This window comes from Grammomys surdaster, unplaced genomic scaffold (assembly GCF_004785775.1).
Source record: "Grammomys surdaster isolate TR1022 unplaced genomic scaffold, NIH_TR_1.0 125901, whole genome shotgun sequence".
NCBI lineage: Eukaryota > Metazoa > Chordata > Mammalia > Rodentia > Muridae > Grammomys > Grammomys surdaster.
In genome coordinates this window covers 4,153,992-4,170,807 of record NW_021620725.1, presented here as the reverse complement: position 1 = coordinate 4,170,807, position 16,816 = coordinate 4,153,992, and the positions used below count along the sequence as shown (strand labels likewise).

Genomic DNA, 16,816 nt, shown 5'->3' with positions numbered 1-16,816 from the left:
TCTCTCTGACTACCTCCCTATGCAGGGTGAGGAGCTTCACATTCTTGACACCACGCCATCTCCTCTATGGCAGACTGTTTCCCATATATATTAAAACCTCAGGGGAAAAAGCATTGTTTCCTTAAATTATTTTAACAACCATTATTTGTCACTGCAATAGTAAAAGTAACAGACAAAATTGGTACCAGCAGTAATCAGGTGAAAGCACAAGTGTGCTTTCCAGTATTTGCTGTGACTTATTGTATGAATCCGTGTGTACTGTGAAGTTGTTAGGTCAAGTGATGGTTAAGGCAAAGTTTTATGACTAAGCTTGACATGGAATAAATCCTTGATGAATTCAACTCTCTCCTTTGTCATCTCCATCTTCATTGCTTTCCTTATCTGCTGCTGTGCATTTTGTCCCTGTTTCCTACACTTGAAACACTGGATACGAATTTCCCTCAGTGTCCCTGATCATGGTCTTACACAAATGGGTAAATTAAAAAGGCAAACAATGCACCCATGGGTGCCTAATGCCATCAAGCAGAACATTTGGCAAGTGAATTCACTGGGTTTTACTGTGTAATTTTCTTCTCATTGTACATCAGTGTAAGGAAAGTCAGATAAAACATAAGAAAGCCACATTGAAGAGGGGGGGAACAGCTAGATTTACCTTTAGCTAATGGAACCAGATAGCTTGAAATCATTTGTGAGCTGGCCCAAATCTCTTCTGTCTCTAGTGTCTGCTCTTCTCCTAATTCCCTCATCTTGACCCTCTGCCCACCCTGCAGGTGGGTGTTAATGTGGAAAGAATGCCTGTGTTCCACTTTCTCTTTCCTAAAGCAAAGAAAAATAATTACAAAGTTGGGAGAGAGAACTACGGTGATCACAATGATTGTCGACTTCATAAATCCTGACATATTATCCTCATTTTCTAAATATTAAATCTATGTTATACACACCCATGATTCATGAATAAAACTTAAAATTTCTCATTTCTAACTTAGTGTTGGGGCAGCCTGAGAGACTTATTCAAAGTGCATATATTTTTCCTAATCGCATGCAGATGCTGAATTAAAGGAGATTAGAAAGAGAGAAAGAAAGCTATGATAATGAACATGGGTCTGGATTTTCCTCTTTCAAACACCCTGTTTATGGATTAGACACCTTTGATCCAGAAAAAGAGATCAGAGGATCATTGAGACAGGGCATTGTGTGAGGTCACTAATCTCAATTTGAATACTTTTAATGTAAGTCAACCCATCCAAGCACATACAGGCAGTTCTGGCCTGGCTCACTACTGTATTTTTTCTCTAGTAAGGTAAAGATTTTTGGCTTGCTGTTTAGCACTTGCCAAGCTCCAGCCAGTTGAGAGTAAATTAATAATATAGGATCCTACAGATATGAAAATAATCGAGTTTGTATTAAAAGGTGCACCCTAATCCAACCTTCCCATCTCCTATGCTCCATTCTCCAGCTACTGCCAATTAATGAGCATCACTTAAAACCTTTTACTCTGTCATTCAGTGATGAGAAGAAAATTGGCCCAGTACTGTTGGTTCCCTTACAATACCTAGTGGACCTCAGTGGCAGCCATGCCTGAATTGCAATCAGTAAACTAAGGAATGAATGAGCAAGAAGAAAGAGGAGTTAACTGTTTCTTTAATTTAAGTGTTGTTTTGTTGTTGCTTTCAGTACTTGAGATCTAATCCAGGGCTGCATTAAAGATACATAATGGGTTTACTGTTGAAATATTTCATACCTACCCTAGACAGTTGTTTTTGATGGCTTCCTCAACAGAGGAAGAAAAGGACTAAACCAGACACAGAAAATTTCCACGTGTCTTCACCTACTTGTAGAAGCTGGAGTAGTTGATATTCTAGAAGTAAAAAGTAGTTACTGGAAACGAGGAAAGAAACAGTGAGGAGATTAGAAAGAGGATGGTTAGTGGGATCCAAATCAAAGTCAGATGGAAAAACAAAACTCTGTGTTCAAAAGCAAAGTCGGTGACTATGGTTGACAAAAATAAATACTGTGCATTTTGACATAGTTACAAAAATGGCTATTGAATGTTTTCAGCCCAAATAGGGAAGATTATGTAAATAAGTCTGGTGCATTCATCACATACTGCTTACATTATCAAAATATCCAACTGTACCCCTGTAAATTTATAAATGCCATATTTCAGTTGAAAAGTGAATGGAGTCATAGGAGCGGATCAATGCTAGTTCTCTCTGTACCTGCCATGCCTCTCCTTGCTCCCTATTCTCTGTTATCTCCTAAAAACTATAAAACAGTAAATCTGAGAAAAATCCAGATGATTATCCAAAGTAACCCTCTTTTTCTGATAGACAAGATGTTAAGTCCTAAGAGATGTTAAACATTTGTCAATCGAGTGTAAAACCAACTATCAGCCATGTATTCTGATATCTGTATTGTTAAGAAATGTTCATTACACTGCATTCTCTTCTTATTTTTTAATCTTTTTTTTTCCTTTCATCCTATTACCATCTCTCAGTAAATGCAGAGTTAGTCCTATATTTGTTCTTGTTTCTGCTATATTTGCAACTTAACTTATGAGCAGAAACATAGGCACTCACTGATTTCTGAGAGAGCTTTGTCTTGATGCTGACTTGTATTCCCTGGTCCTGGGCACCTGTCCAAGAGCAAGTGCCTTTCTCTGCAAAAGGCTCTGTAGGTATGTCTTGAAGGAAGCAGGTGCAGGTCCAACACTGCCCTTCTGCTGCTTCAGGGTTATGATCTATCACAGACACATTGCTCACCAAGTGAAAGGAAGGCAACCAAGAGCTGCCAACATTAGCAACACTAAGGTTGAGAAGTAGGCACAGAGAGCATCTGTAACAGCTTAGGGATTCTTAGCTTGATGGATGGGGAAAAGGATAAGAAGAGACACTTGAATTTGTTTACATAAGACTATTGTCCATGAACCTGAGACCTTTAGGTCATGATGAAATGCCTGTCTGTTTTCACAAGTTGAGCGTGAACTGAAAGGTGAGACACAGAGTGCCTGGATTTGCATCATTATAGGCTCTTGGGGGGAAAATTCTTCCTATTTAATAATCTGCACTTGTGTCATACATTGCACATCAATTTAGACTTACATAGGATATACAAGGCAGTGATAAAGTACTGAAAACAGAACTTACAGTTTATAAGAAGCAAAGCTCTTTAGTGAAAGGAAAGGCAGAGAATAGCATGGAGTGGATGGTACAGGAGCAGACCAAATGAAAACTCATTGAGAATGGATAAAATGTTCAGTGGCGTGTAATACAAAAGGAGTTATATGCAGTAATTAACAGGCTTAAATTCTTCCGGTACATTTGTCTTCTTAGATTGGAAAGCCTACAAACATCTTATTTTGTAGGTTATGAACTTGACTTTAACCACTTGGAGATAAAGGCAGCATCCAACGGCTAAGCTCAAATGTACTGTGTTGAATGAGCAAAATGTATCAATTACACAAATGTGGTGAATGTACGTTGTAGAATCTGAATTAGTGTAGTAGCAGAGAACGAGAGGTGAGGATGGAGATATGAATACTAGAGGTCTCGACAGGAACAAGTGATCAAGTGATAAAGGATGTACTCGGAAGAAGCCATGAAACCATAAATTAGAAGCGTTAAATAATAACACAGATTAGTTGTGGAAAGATTCAAGTGGCATGCATCTCTCAATTGTTGCAGATGGAATTTTTTTGAATACTTAGTGGGGGCCCTAGACAACGGTAACATAAATTCAAACATAAACAAAAGCCAAGGAGCAAAAGTAGTTTCAGGCAAGGGACAATTTTTATAGGACAAGCCTTAGGTACCAGAAGTAAATGGATTAGAAAACTGCAAGAAAGACCACCCCAGGGCTCAGAAATGGCAGCCAAGTTGAAGAATAAAGAATATATGAAGAGTTTAATGTTTCCAGGGAACAAGCAGATAACCAATAAGTGATCTTATTTTATAAACTCCTTAAAAATCAGGAGCAGGCAATGTAGAGGCTTTCAGAATTGAAGGACTGAGAAGAAAAAGAAGGTTGGGCTCTATTGAGGGCAGAATCTGAATCAACATGGGTCCCATCAGGATTGTGGGATTATTATTTAATATTGTAAACTGATGTATGACAAGAGAGCTTGCCCACAGTCTGGAGGGCAGAAAAGTCACAGTCAACAACCTAACGTATGGTGGGTACTTGTGTGATAGCTTCTGTTCACCATCAATGTGACTGCATTTGGAGTCACCTGGGAGGCACACCACTGGTCTTCCTTCACGTTTAAAGCAGGGTAGGCGAAACCACGTATGCATCAGCACACCAGCCCACGTCTCTTTCTGCTGACTGAATGCGGACTCAATGTGACCGACCAGTCACCACGCTCGAGCTGTCATGACACCCTAAACCATCAATCTATGAGACAAGATATGCATTTTAAAAATTGATTCCCTCAGGGATTTTTTGTCAGTAATGGAAAGAAAAGAACACCTAAGGCAGCCTGCTTTCTGAGCCTTCCTGCAGTGGAAGTGGAAGAAAATGGAATCCACTTACGTGGTCCAGCAAGTAGGAGCTGAGTCCACTTTGCAGAAACATTTATGTACAACCCTGTGTGTTAGTGGCTGAGCATTTGCACTTGAATGGAAGTGTTGTCCACAGAGGCCAGGAGATATTATTGGCTCTCCTGGAACTGGAGTTAAAAGCTGTTGTTATCTCCTTAATATAGGCGCTGGCAACTGAATTTGGGTCCTCTGCAGGAGCAGTATGCTCTCTTCACTGTGGAACAATCGTTCCAGCCCTTGAGCCCACTTTCCTAACAACTTAGCCAAGAGAGAGTGAGGCTGCTACCATCATAAAGATGTAATCTATTTGGTGACCTGATATCATTTTAAAGAGTTTCTTTTCCTTTTTTTTTTTTATTATGAGGCAGCTTATTGAAATACAATGTGAATAGAAAAGTGTAATAAGTATACAGTTATATGAACTTCTGCAGATTGAGAACACTTATGTACACTTGGATCAAAACAGAAAAGGAAACCAAAGTCCCCTAAAAGCTTTTAAGCGCTCTCCCATCATTAGGTCTTGATTTACAGTAATCACTTTCTAATTTCAATCATCATCATTTACTTTTTTCTCTTCTTGAATTTCACATAAAGATTTTCTTAATGCTGCTGTACTGTACGGTAGAGTTTTCAACCCATGATCCTCAAGGAAATCATACTTTCAACCCACAGAGGAAGGGATTAGAGGAAGATTTTGTGTAAACATGGAGGTAATAATTACAGATTTGGGATTCAAGAACAAAAAGGCAATTGTATCTTCAGATACGCACGTAGCATCTTTCTATTGGAGAGTGAGTTCTGGACTAGAGTCTTACTTAAAATCCCTTTTCACATTTATTTTCCTTCATTTGAATGCCACACTACTATTGAGATACATAATGATAGTGTTGCCTGTTCTTGGAAACTGGTATACTGACTACTCTAGTATTCACTGTTCTTTCTGACTTGCTTTTTTCAGCATAGCCCAAGGACATGAATCTCACAGAACTTGAAATAATATTCTGTCTGTGGACTTGGGCTCCGCCTGGAAAATAGAGACCATTAAGTGTTCTCTACTTCTTCACGAAAGGCTCTTGCTTCTTACCTTTTACTTTTTTTTCCATGTATACTCCTACCTTTCTTTCAATACTTCTCTTGCCTCTGTGTTTCTTTACCTGTGGCTCTGGAGATGAAACCCAAGGCCTTGTACATGGTAGACATACACACAGTCTTGGAGTTAAATCTCTAGCCCTTACTTTTTCTTCTATCAGCAGAGCTTTGTTCTCACATTTATACTTTTGTCTATTATTTCAGAAACTAAGATGTTAATTCAGCTCTTTATCGCTTTGACATAATAATTTGACATAATAATTGTCATGCATGTATATCTGTGCCCCTGTACAGCTATGCATTACTAGGAAGGCACACCTAAGATAATCAGCCTTAAGAGATTTTACCATTTACTTTTTATGACTGTGATAAAACCCCATGACCAGGGGAGATTATGGAAGAAGTTATTTATTTTGGATTACAGTTCCAGTAGGGAATCAAAATGTCACAAAAGGCATGAACAAGGACCAGAGCAAGAAACTCACTTACCATTTCTTCAACCACACACAGAAAGTATAGAGCCTGAACCAGAAGTGGAACAAGGCTCTAAACCCTCAGAGATCACTCTAACTAGCATAGTTCCTCCAGCAAGTTTCCCCTTCCTAAGACTTCTGTAGCTCCCCAAACAGCATCACCAAACAGACAATAAGTATTCATTTTTGGGTCATAGTTTCTGGGGACTCATTTCACAGCCAGTTGTTCCTGCTCAGTTTGAGCCCCTGACAACAGAGTGGATTATAGCTAGAACCTGTGGTAGAGAGAAATATGTACCTTCATGATAGCTAGAAAGAGAGGAGAAAGGAGTGACTAAGATCTGAGTAACTTCTTCAAAGACCTACCTTACTCCCTCTTTAACCCTGAAGGTTTTACCTTTTCCCAATACTGTAACAGGCTGTGACATGGAATTAGAGAATAGTCAGTGCCCAAGCTAGAGCAAGGAACTGCAGTTCTGAGGCTGAGCATATCTTTATCCAATTTTACTTCTTAGCAACCCAGCAATTAGATAGAGCAAGCAATGATACTCATTTCACAGGCAGAGAATCTGAAGACTTCATGTGATTTATAGAATGTGCAGGTCGTGGAACTCAGGCTCTCATTCATTGTTTCCAACTCCTTTTCAGTTCTTATCTTGTTGTCACATATTTCACAGATTCTCTCTCTCTCTCTCTCTCTCTCTCTCTCTCTCTCTCTCTCTCTCTCTCACACACACACACACACACACACATACACACACACACACACACACACACACACACACACTCAACCCATAGGCTTCTCTTTCATCACTGAGGCATGAGAAGACAATGTGATTTGCTTGTTTTTAAGCAAAATTACTAGTTACAGAGTCAAGGCTAAAAGCCTGTCAGTCTTCATAACTTACAGTTCATTGCTCATTTTGTCTCCACCACACCCTCTCCATTGTTGACATGAATACAAGTCTTATTTTTCCCCCTAAATTTCTTCCAGAATGTCTCTTCTTCTTTCTCCTCCTCCTCCTTGTCCTCCTCTTCCTCCTCCTCCTCCTCCTCCCCTTCTTCTTCTCCTTCTTCTTCTTCTTCTTCTTCTTCTTATTATTATTATTATTATTATATTATTATTATTATCTCTTCTTGAGGTATATGATAATAAAGAGATGGGAGGAGGTTTTTGCCCTGCCCCTTCTGTTTCAGAATATTGACATTCAATTGGACAAAGCAAGCAGTACCAACTCTGCTGAGTGTCGTGGCAAAGGCTGCATAAACTCTTCTTCGTCTTTATTTCAACATTTCCAAAGCCATGAGAGTACTTTATGCCTTCATAGAGTCTATGTGTTAATCAAATAAAGTTATTTATAGTGAATACATCAGCACTGCCAAACAGAAGAGGTTAATCTCAGTAAAATTATTCACTCCAGCTTTGTCTTGATGTTTGCTCATGAGTTACTTCTCCCATGTGTTTTTTTCACATTGTATGGTCTTGAATGTCCTTCTGTTTAGAAGATGGTTTGAGTTTGATGGAAAATTACTGTGCTTATCATATTCATACCTGTGGGAACTGAAACACATTTACATATGTGAAGGATAATATTGTTTATTAAATAATAATGAACTAAACCAAGTTTGCTGTGGGTTTTTTTTGTTTTGTTTTGTTGTTGTTGTTTTTTTGTAATCATTGTTTTGCTTTTTGGTTGTCTTTATTTGTTTATTCATTTCTTTTTTAAGTCAGGGCGCCTGTAATATAGTTTTGTCCCTTGGTACATAGCAAATGATCTCTAGATCCCAGATTTAAGTAAATGACAAAGAGGAAAACACAGATATCTCGCTCAAATACAATAATCCCATCAATTACTGGCACGAACAATGGAAGGCAAAGTGGAAAATTACAGGCAAAGCTAGTAGCTTTTGGTTTTGAATGTTCTGCTTATTCTCGGCTGACTGCAGCTTGCAGTCCCTTTTCTTCTGGGGTCAAGGTGATTGGGGCAGGAGAATCTATGACAATTAGTGCATCCTTAAATGCCAAGTTCACAGTGTTCTGGTAACAGGACATGACTGGAGTCTTCACCTACATCTCATCTGTGTCCTGTCCTCTGCATCCCAGATAGAACCTAGGAGCAGGATCATTACCATTTAGGTGGCATTTGACCTGACCTGTGGCACCTGGGAAGTACTGTAACAGGTATTGTAAGGAATACAGTGTTTATTCTCAGCCAGTTGGAGGGAAATCAGAAAGACTATCATCTATGTGAGATTCTAGGTGTTAGGAGGATTAAATAGTGGCATATATACTTTAGGTAATTTGAGTTTTACTTCGCATTTCTAGAATAACAACAGATTTTCTGGTACATGTACAGTGTTTGTATCTGATGGAGAGCTGGGCTAGCAGTCAAGAGAGTCAGGAGTCCCTCCGGCTATGGGACCTCTGGAAGAGCAGTCAGTGCTCTTAACCGCTGAGCCATCTCTCCAGCCCCACTTTTTTTTTTTTTTTAAGATAGGAAGAATGGTGATCTTCCTTTATGTAAGAAATCCATGTTTCAATGCTGGGAAAGATGAGGGATATGAAATGTACTGAGATGACAGCATGAAAAAGAATTCGAATGTGACTCTTGCCCATTCGTGTGGCAGCACCTTTACAGAGCAAGGAATCCTGGACCCTGTTGGGGAATGGAAGGCCAATGTGAGAGCTACATAAAGAAACCCAAGGAGTTTTATTTTAGAATTAATGAATAATAGAGCCAAAGGCACCCAACATGAAAAGTGTTTAAATCTCCCTGTTTTCAGATGAGACAACCAAGACAGAGGGACTGGGTGTAATTTGGATATTTTAAAACAAATTTGCTACTTGCCAAACTAACAGTAGAAATCCTAAAAGCCCTCTCAACACTTCATTCTCAGAATTTCTTTTCTTACATGACCCCTGCTGTTGCCAGAGAGCCATTGTTGCTTATCCACATGGGAGCATTGAATCAAGGAACCCACCAAGAGCCCCCTGTACATTTGCAAAGCTCTACCCTGATGACGTCCATTAAGAAGCTTCCTGGAGAACAGCTATGGCAGTAACTCTTTTTCTATAATAGATGTTACCTTACCTTCTCTTACATTTATTAATAAACACAAACACAGACACATTTTAAAATCAGACATCTCAGATAACATGATCATCACTCTTGGTTTTTACATTTTCAGTAGTTTGTGTACCTATTAACATTTGAATCTTGTTGTTTAAAATGACATTTTATGAGTTATTTTTCATGTCTCTGCTGCAGAATCTCTGAGGAGAATAAATCCTGAGAGGAATGATATATATTATCTCATGCTCCAGAAGTTTCATAATACAGAAGGCAAAAATAGATCTTTTCGTGCTACATGGCAGAGATCTAAGAGTAAGTAAGAGTGGGATTCAAACCCAGAGTGAGGCTATAACTTTCAGAGGCTGATCCCTAACAATCAAGTCTGTCAACTGGGCCTACCATCCAAAGGTTTCACAGCATTCTGAAACAGGAACACCAGCTGGGACAAGCACTCCTATACCTATCAGCCCTGTTGGGAGTAGTAAACATTCAAACAACATAATGCATCTTCTGAAGTGGAAACTTATGCATTCTTTGGAAAGTCAGATAGATGCTGTTTTGCTGGGGCAAACAAGTGAAGGAAAATTTCTTTAAGGAGGACACAGGTGTGAAATGCTAAGGCATACTCATGAGGAAATGTTTTGCAGAAGCAGACATTGGAAAGAGGATGTTCTGCTAAAGCAAGCAGATGAAAGGGCACATGATGAAGGATTCTTTAGTAATGGCACACATGTATCGGTCCATCTTACATTGCATAGAGCTGAGCTCCATTTGTAGGGACTCCATAAAAACACACCAAAAATCTTCTGGTGGTGTACTGCAGTTTCTTGGCTCATAGAGTTGAGCTCCATTTGTAGGGACTCCATAGAAACATACCAAAAAAAACTTCTGGTGATGTGCTGCAGTTTCTTGGATCTTCAGAATACTTGAGCTGATTGGCAGTGTGATATCAGCAGAGACAGACACACATGCTGAGGCAAAGCACATATTGAGGCAAGACCCATGGAGAACACGTAATGGTTGAAGGAGCATAAATTGAACTCCATGGACAGTGACAGAAGCTGAGCTTTGTTTACTGGTACAGCTAGCTGTGCAACTCTCATGACTCTCTAGTCTTAGCTAATCTTTGCTTCCCATAAAAGAGGCCTAGCAGAATACTTCACCTGGTGCTCTTCCTGGTTCCTCCTGCTGACTATTATTGAGACTAAGGCCCGACTCTCTCTGTTAGATAGTGCCATGGCTGTTGATTCCTGTTTCCTTTCCCAACTTTACATAACTGGACTTCTGGTATGTCTGTGAAGTGTTTGCAAGTGGATCAAGCTGCCTCTGCCTGCTAACCTGTGAACTGATCTGCAGATTTCCATATAATACAGATGGGAGTTGCTCCAAAAACTTTTCTAAACAGGTCCATTTTCCTCCATATTCTTTCTTTCTTTCTCATTACTTCTGGTAGGTGATAGGCTAAAAGGGAGGTTAAAGCTTTTAAGAACTGTCACTGAAAATTACATTTGAAAAAAATTAACATTACAATCTTCTGGAAACAGTCTGAATAAATGTGTCATGAATATACACAAATCTATAGCTTTGAATGTTCTCTGAAATCAGAGAACCACAAGCTCTTCTTTTTCATGACCTCGCCCTTAGGTTATTTGATTATGATGGGATTAGTAAAATGGTGATAATTATGACACAAATACACTTATAATTCTATTAGTAATAAATTTATTTGGGCAGTTAAATCTAATTAACTATGTAGAAATGTACAATTAATTGTCTCTAACATATTTCATAATATCAGGAAATATGGCTATTTTTGATGCCTGCAGTAGGCTGAGCATAACATCATTGTTTTTCTTCCTTGTATAATACAAATTTAAAAAGTAACAATGTAACATATTCTTGCATTGTGGAGGCAGCACAGGCATCTTATAATATGTAAAGAGCAACAGTCTTTACATTCCTGTTTGGCAAAATGCTGAGAAAAGTTAAAAGCCGACTCCATACTGCTTTGTACTGTCTGGATACCCATGTCAGCCATTAATATATTCTCAAGTGTTAGTATCCTGTTAGTTTCCATGATAAACTCATCTATAACTGAGTGATATAGCCACAATTCAACTAAAAGAGAAAAACAATAAAAATGGATAAAATCTTGGGTAAAGATTATAGAGAATGATAAAATCACAAATTCTAGACAAGTAAGTAGAGAAGGGGAACATTATTTCAAACATTACAATAAAAAATGCTCTAATGGGAGCTACTACATGTTATTGTGTTGAGGAAAACATCTGAGTAGCCTCACATGTTGGTCAAAGCCCTTACATGCTGTAATTAAAGCTGTGATAGCACCTACAATTTGTGCAATGTGAGAATAATCAATGGTTCTTGTTCCCTTCATCTGCACCACATCTTGTTTCCTTGGCAACAGGTACAACCTGATTTTATGAATTTCCAGAATTAAGCTCACAGTTCATTACATAGGTATGTTTTATAGGTGAGTCAATATTTAAAAAGAAGTAAAAGAAACCTAAAAGCAACTTCAACACCTCTTCTGAGAACACCAGAGGCTGGCATTTCTCACACAGAGGCCGAAGCAACGAGTTAAAACATGCCCGCTGGTGTTCTGGCTCTGAATGTCTTCTCATTGGCCATCACTCTCCTACTTCAGGATTTCAGCATTTCAAATGGAATTTGTATGGGTGACTCAGAAGTTGAGAGAGGTGACAGTAGAAACCAAAAGGGTAAGATAATGAATGAGAACATTCTGTAGGAACTGATGGAGACCTCGCAAAATGGCAGAGAAGACTAGAAGACAGGGAGGCAACATGGCAGAAAAAAAGGGGAAGAAAATTTATGCCGACTTAGCACAAACTGATAAAAAGACTTGATTGGCTTATTATCATATCCACAATCATATAAATTCTGTTCTTTGAGCACATAAATAAATGCAAACAAGGAATTGTAAGAATTCCAACTATCCCATACACTACTAGATGCCCAAGCACATACTAATATTTTACATGAGGAAGGTATCTGGAGCTTGACTCTATTTATCAGGGAAATGGCAAGTACTATAAATTAATTTAAAGAATATGCATCCAAATTTCTTGAACAACTTGGAATTATTTATGTCAGTTTGTCAACAAATAACCCACACATGGTTTACAATCTAATATGTTGCCGTTATTCTCTGTTCTCCAATTATCAATTTTTGAAGAGGAAATATAATTATCAAAGCAAGAGAAAGTGTTCAAGACATCTCACATGAAAAGGAGCTTCAGATTATAACAACCTCAAGGGAGAAGTTTGTTAATGTGATTTGTAAGTGTTTTCTGCACAGACAATCATGTTTATACTGCTGGAAAATAATAAAATATTCTAGGTATGTTTTATATACCTTCTGCCACTGTTATAGGAACATGTTTTGATCTTTGATAAAGCCAATCCTGAAAATAGTTTTCCATGTAATCTAAAGCATAATTCTTTAACAATGAGTTATGTTAAATAGGTTTCTCAATCCATATTAGTACAAAGGGACTGAATCTGAAAGCAGATTTGATTCCATATGTATATACTTGTGGCCAGGTAGAGCTCTATTTGTAGGACTTATATAACTTTCCTGAGCTCAGTGCTGTGCAAACGTCTAGATCTTCTAAATATGGTTTCAGAGCAGACTAAAATATTGGGAAGAAAGAGACAGTTTGGAAAAGAGACTCAGAGAAGTCAGGACTCTTCAGTTTAGTCACTGATGGTTCAACAGTCTTTTCTGTAAACTAAATATATCATTGCCAATATTCAGGTTTGGTTCCCTGTTCACTCTATGACATATTTTCATAAGGATCCATATTTTGCTCAGACAGAAGATGAATTCAGTAACTGATGTCACACTGTAGCAAATTGTCCTTGAGAATAGAGGACAATCTACCATTTCCAAGAGGCAGGCTGTAATAGCAACATTTTGTTTTGCTAGATGCCTGCCAGATTTTCTCCAGCACTCTGTGAATTTTCTCATCACTGCTCTTAATCTAATCAAGGTTATGGTCACTTAGCAAATCCTCTGCACCTTCAAGGTGCTTCTACTCAAAAATTATGTCCTGAGTATTATCTGCTAAGTCATAGATGTTTTCAAATCATTTTATGTGTCAACAGGCATTTTATCCAGCTATTTAGTTTATCTTTTATGCCTTACAAAGTTTGCATTGCTTTCCAGGCATGAGATTTTTTTTTTCAATCTAACAACACTTAGCACTTAGGAGCTCTGCTGTGATAACCAGCTGGATCCCGTTCTGTTTGCTATTTTAGTACAATGTCAATGGGTGGGTCACACCAACGGTTAAAAAGAAAAAGTCAAACTGCAATGTGCAATGAAGAGTATTTCTTTTTATCCTTTAAACATAAAATATAACTTTTTTATGTTGAATGTATAGAAGACATAGGAACTCACTTTGAAAAAGTAGAGTATGGAAAAAATAGTAAGTCGATAATGGAGAAATCCAGTAAACTCTGCCTTTTCTAGGTTATCAAGATGAACAGCATTAATTCATGTTGATGTTATATATTCCTGATAAAATATGATAAGGGAGGCATGATATATGCCCACCATTTGGATTCTCAGCCTCTACGCTCAGAATAATTATGGGAAATTTATAACAGGAAAACTCAATTTGAGGATATTCCACAAAACTCTTAACAAGTAGTCATTGCAGCTGTCAAAATAATGAAAAACTTAAAGGAAACCCGACAAATTATCACAGAGACTAATGGAGTGGAAGAGAGAAACACAATTCAGCTAGTCTCATGAAGAGGTTTTTAAAAAGTACATAGTAGCAAAGCTAATGAGATCTGACTGAAGACTTCTAGGCAGTAGAGGTATACTAATCAGTAGCTGTTTATTAGGCTGCCTCTTTATGGACTCAGTTATGTATGTAGAAGATCTCTGATTAGGATACATCAGTTTGTGTCGATTGTGAAACAACTTATGCAAGTTAGGCACATCTGTATTAGTACCCATGATTTTCCATGTGTCTTACAGTAAATAAATTGAATACACATTTATTAATTCATAGTTTTATCACAGAAGCCTGAATTATGGCGTCATCAAGTTTTTACTTCTGTAGACCATAAAGGCAGGGTCTGATTTATCTTCTATGCTTGGAGCTTGTGTGGCTAGCTTTTCTCCATATACATTCCTGTGGCTTTGGCTCTATGCCAGGAACTCATCCTAAATTGGGTCTTAGGTTAATAATCTTTATTAGACTTATCTTCAAGGACACTTCATCCATACAAACTCATCTTTGAGTACTAGAGTTAGTATTATGACACATATTTTTATAAAAAATTATTACATTTAGTGTTTGTATTATATATATATATATATATATATATATATATATATATATATATATACATGTACATATACATACCTAGACACTCTGGGTGTACACACTCAGGCATGTATTGAATGAGAACATGCACAGGTATGGGAACAGGTGACTGGAGGCCCTATGTGGTTACTTGATATCAAGCATAGGGATATTAGACAAGCAATTGTAATCACTGAATCTCCTCACAGGTTTGTAACATATCTTTTATGGCTCCTTTTGCTATCATGCATCATCAAATACAAGGCTAAACTCATTATGTTTTATCTACTCAAGGTTACTCCATTCATGCACTTCACTTCTTTTGTCCCATCACTATCACCATTCACCCAGACCGTGATCCTTGCTCATCTGGGCAATGATAAAATGCCCTTCTTTCCAATTATGACTTTGCTCTGCTCAAGTAAGTTCCATGTTGTGATGATAAATGCTATCAAGCAATGAAAACCACCTATGCTTGAGAACCTTCCAGAAACTTCCATGTTTCTGGAAATAAATCACTAAATCCTTTTTTATAACCCTGAGCCCTGTGTGCACTGTCAACATTTTAGTCAAACCAGAAACAATTTTCGAAATCATTTTGTTAAAGCTAAACTCACCAACTTCTGGCCGTGGTAACAAACAGGACTCCTTACTATCAAAGCTTTTCCCTGGGCTCTGGTCTGTCTACCTAACTGTCTGTTCAGCCTTGATACCACCCCTGTTCTCCACCTTCAATCTCAGTCCAACCATCAAGAATGCTTCCTCTTCCTCCCTGTAACAAAACAGCTGTATAATGTGCTATCTGCATACTTCAAATTCTTCAGTGTGTACCATATTTTGAAAAAAATTATGTGTGTGTATATATATATATATATATATATATATATATATGTGTGTGTGTGTGTGTGTGTGTGTGTATGCGCGTGTGTTTGTGTGTATGTATGTATGTGTGTATTTGGCTTCTGTCTATCACTGGACCTAAGATCTATAACATAAAAAATGAATTATTTTGACTTTTCTGTCTTAAGCTCATCCCTACCACAATGCATCCCACAGTTAATTCTTAATACATACATGGATTTAATTTCTATTATACATTTTGTTTTCCTTACCTATTGTAATGTCAGTTGCTATATTTACTATTAATATTTACCTTACTTTGGAGTTAAAGATTTAATCTATGAATGCCATGTCAATCATACACAATTTAAGAAAAAAATTAACAATTTTTTTTACTGATTTCCCACTAAAAATGTTGACAAGAAAAATCTAAATTGATTACATTAGTCTAAATAATAAATTAAAATGAAACTATTCCCATATTGAATTAATCACCTAATAAATTTATTATATCATCACTTCCAAGTATCTATCGATGTCGAATATCCGAATATCTGTATCTATCTATATCTATCTATCTATCTATCTATCTATCTATCTATCTATCTATCTACCATCTATTTTATGTCTATGTTTATATCAATCAATATATGCATATCTATGTTGAAATGTTTTAAGTTTTTGTATCTGAGTGTTGACTTACTTTCTGTAGATGCCTCAGAACTGGCTACATGGATTGAAATGCTTCTTGAGTCTTTCATTCATACCATGAATAGCACTCTCACATGTTGAGACCATCTTTTAAAGTCATATCATTATGCCTTCTAAGACTTAATGGTACAACATTAAACCTTCACATTTTGATTGGCTAGCCAAGCACAGATAGTCTCTGCTCAGCTTATCACTAATGTCTCTCCAAAGCAATTGTAGCTCACTTCCAGACTACATAGAATACAAAAGTGTCCTGGAAATTTTCATTTGTTTAGTGTGCTTGGGTTTATTACAACAATTATATATAGTGGTGTTATATTTTATATGTACAAGATAGAGGGAGGGAGAAACAGGGTTTCTCATGGAAGAATAATTTCCTCAGATTAAAATTTAATGTACCATAATGGGATTTTCAGCACAAGTAAATGCCTTTAACACTTAATGTATAAATTTTAAAACTATGTAATGAGCACTTACAGTGTACGTGTTAATTCTGAGATATACAATGGTGTGGGTGGACACAGACTTTGCTTTCATGAGACTGAAGTTCTTATTTCTAATGCAACAGAATCACTAAAAGTTATTTTTGAACAAACACTAGTTTCTGAGTCATTAGTATGGTTCCCTAAAATTTGTCTCTAGTAAGTGGAAGACATTTGCACCTCTACCTAGAAACCCAATATCCTAGAAGGACATGAGCCGCACAGACAGAAGCATGGAAATTCAAG

The 16,816-nt window shown here is 37.4% G+C and overlaps 1 pseudogene; it reads right to left on the bottom strand.

Moving 5' to 3' along the window:
• Window positions 1–16,816, bottom strand: part of LOC114608443 — a 201,911-nt pseudogene that overhangs the window by 2,351 nt on the left and 182,744 nt on the right.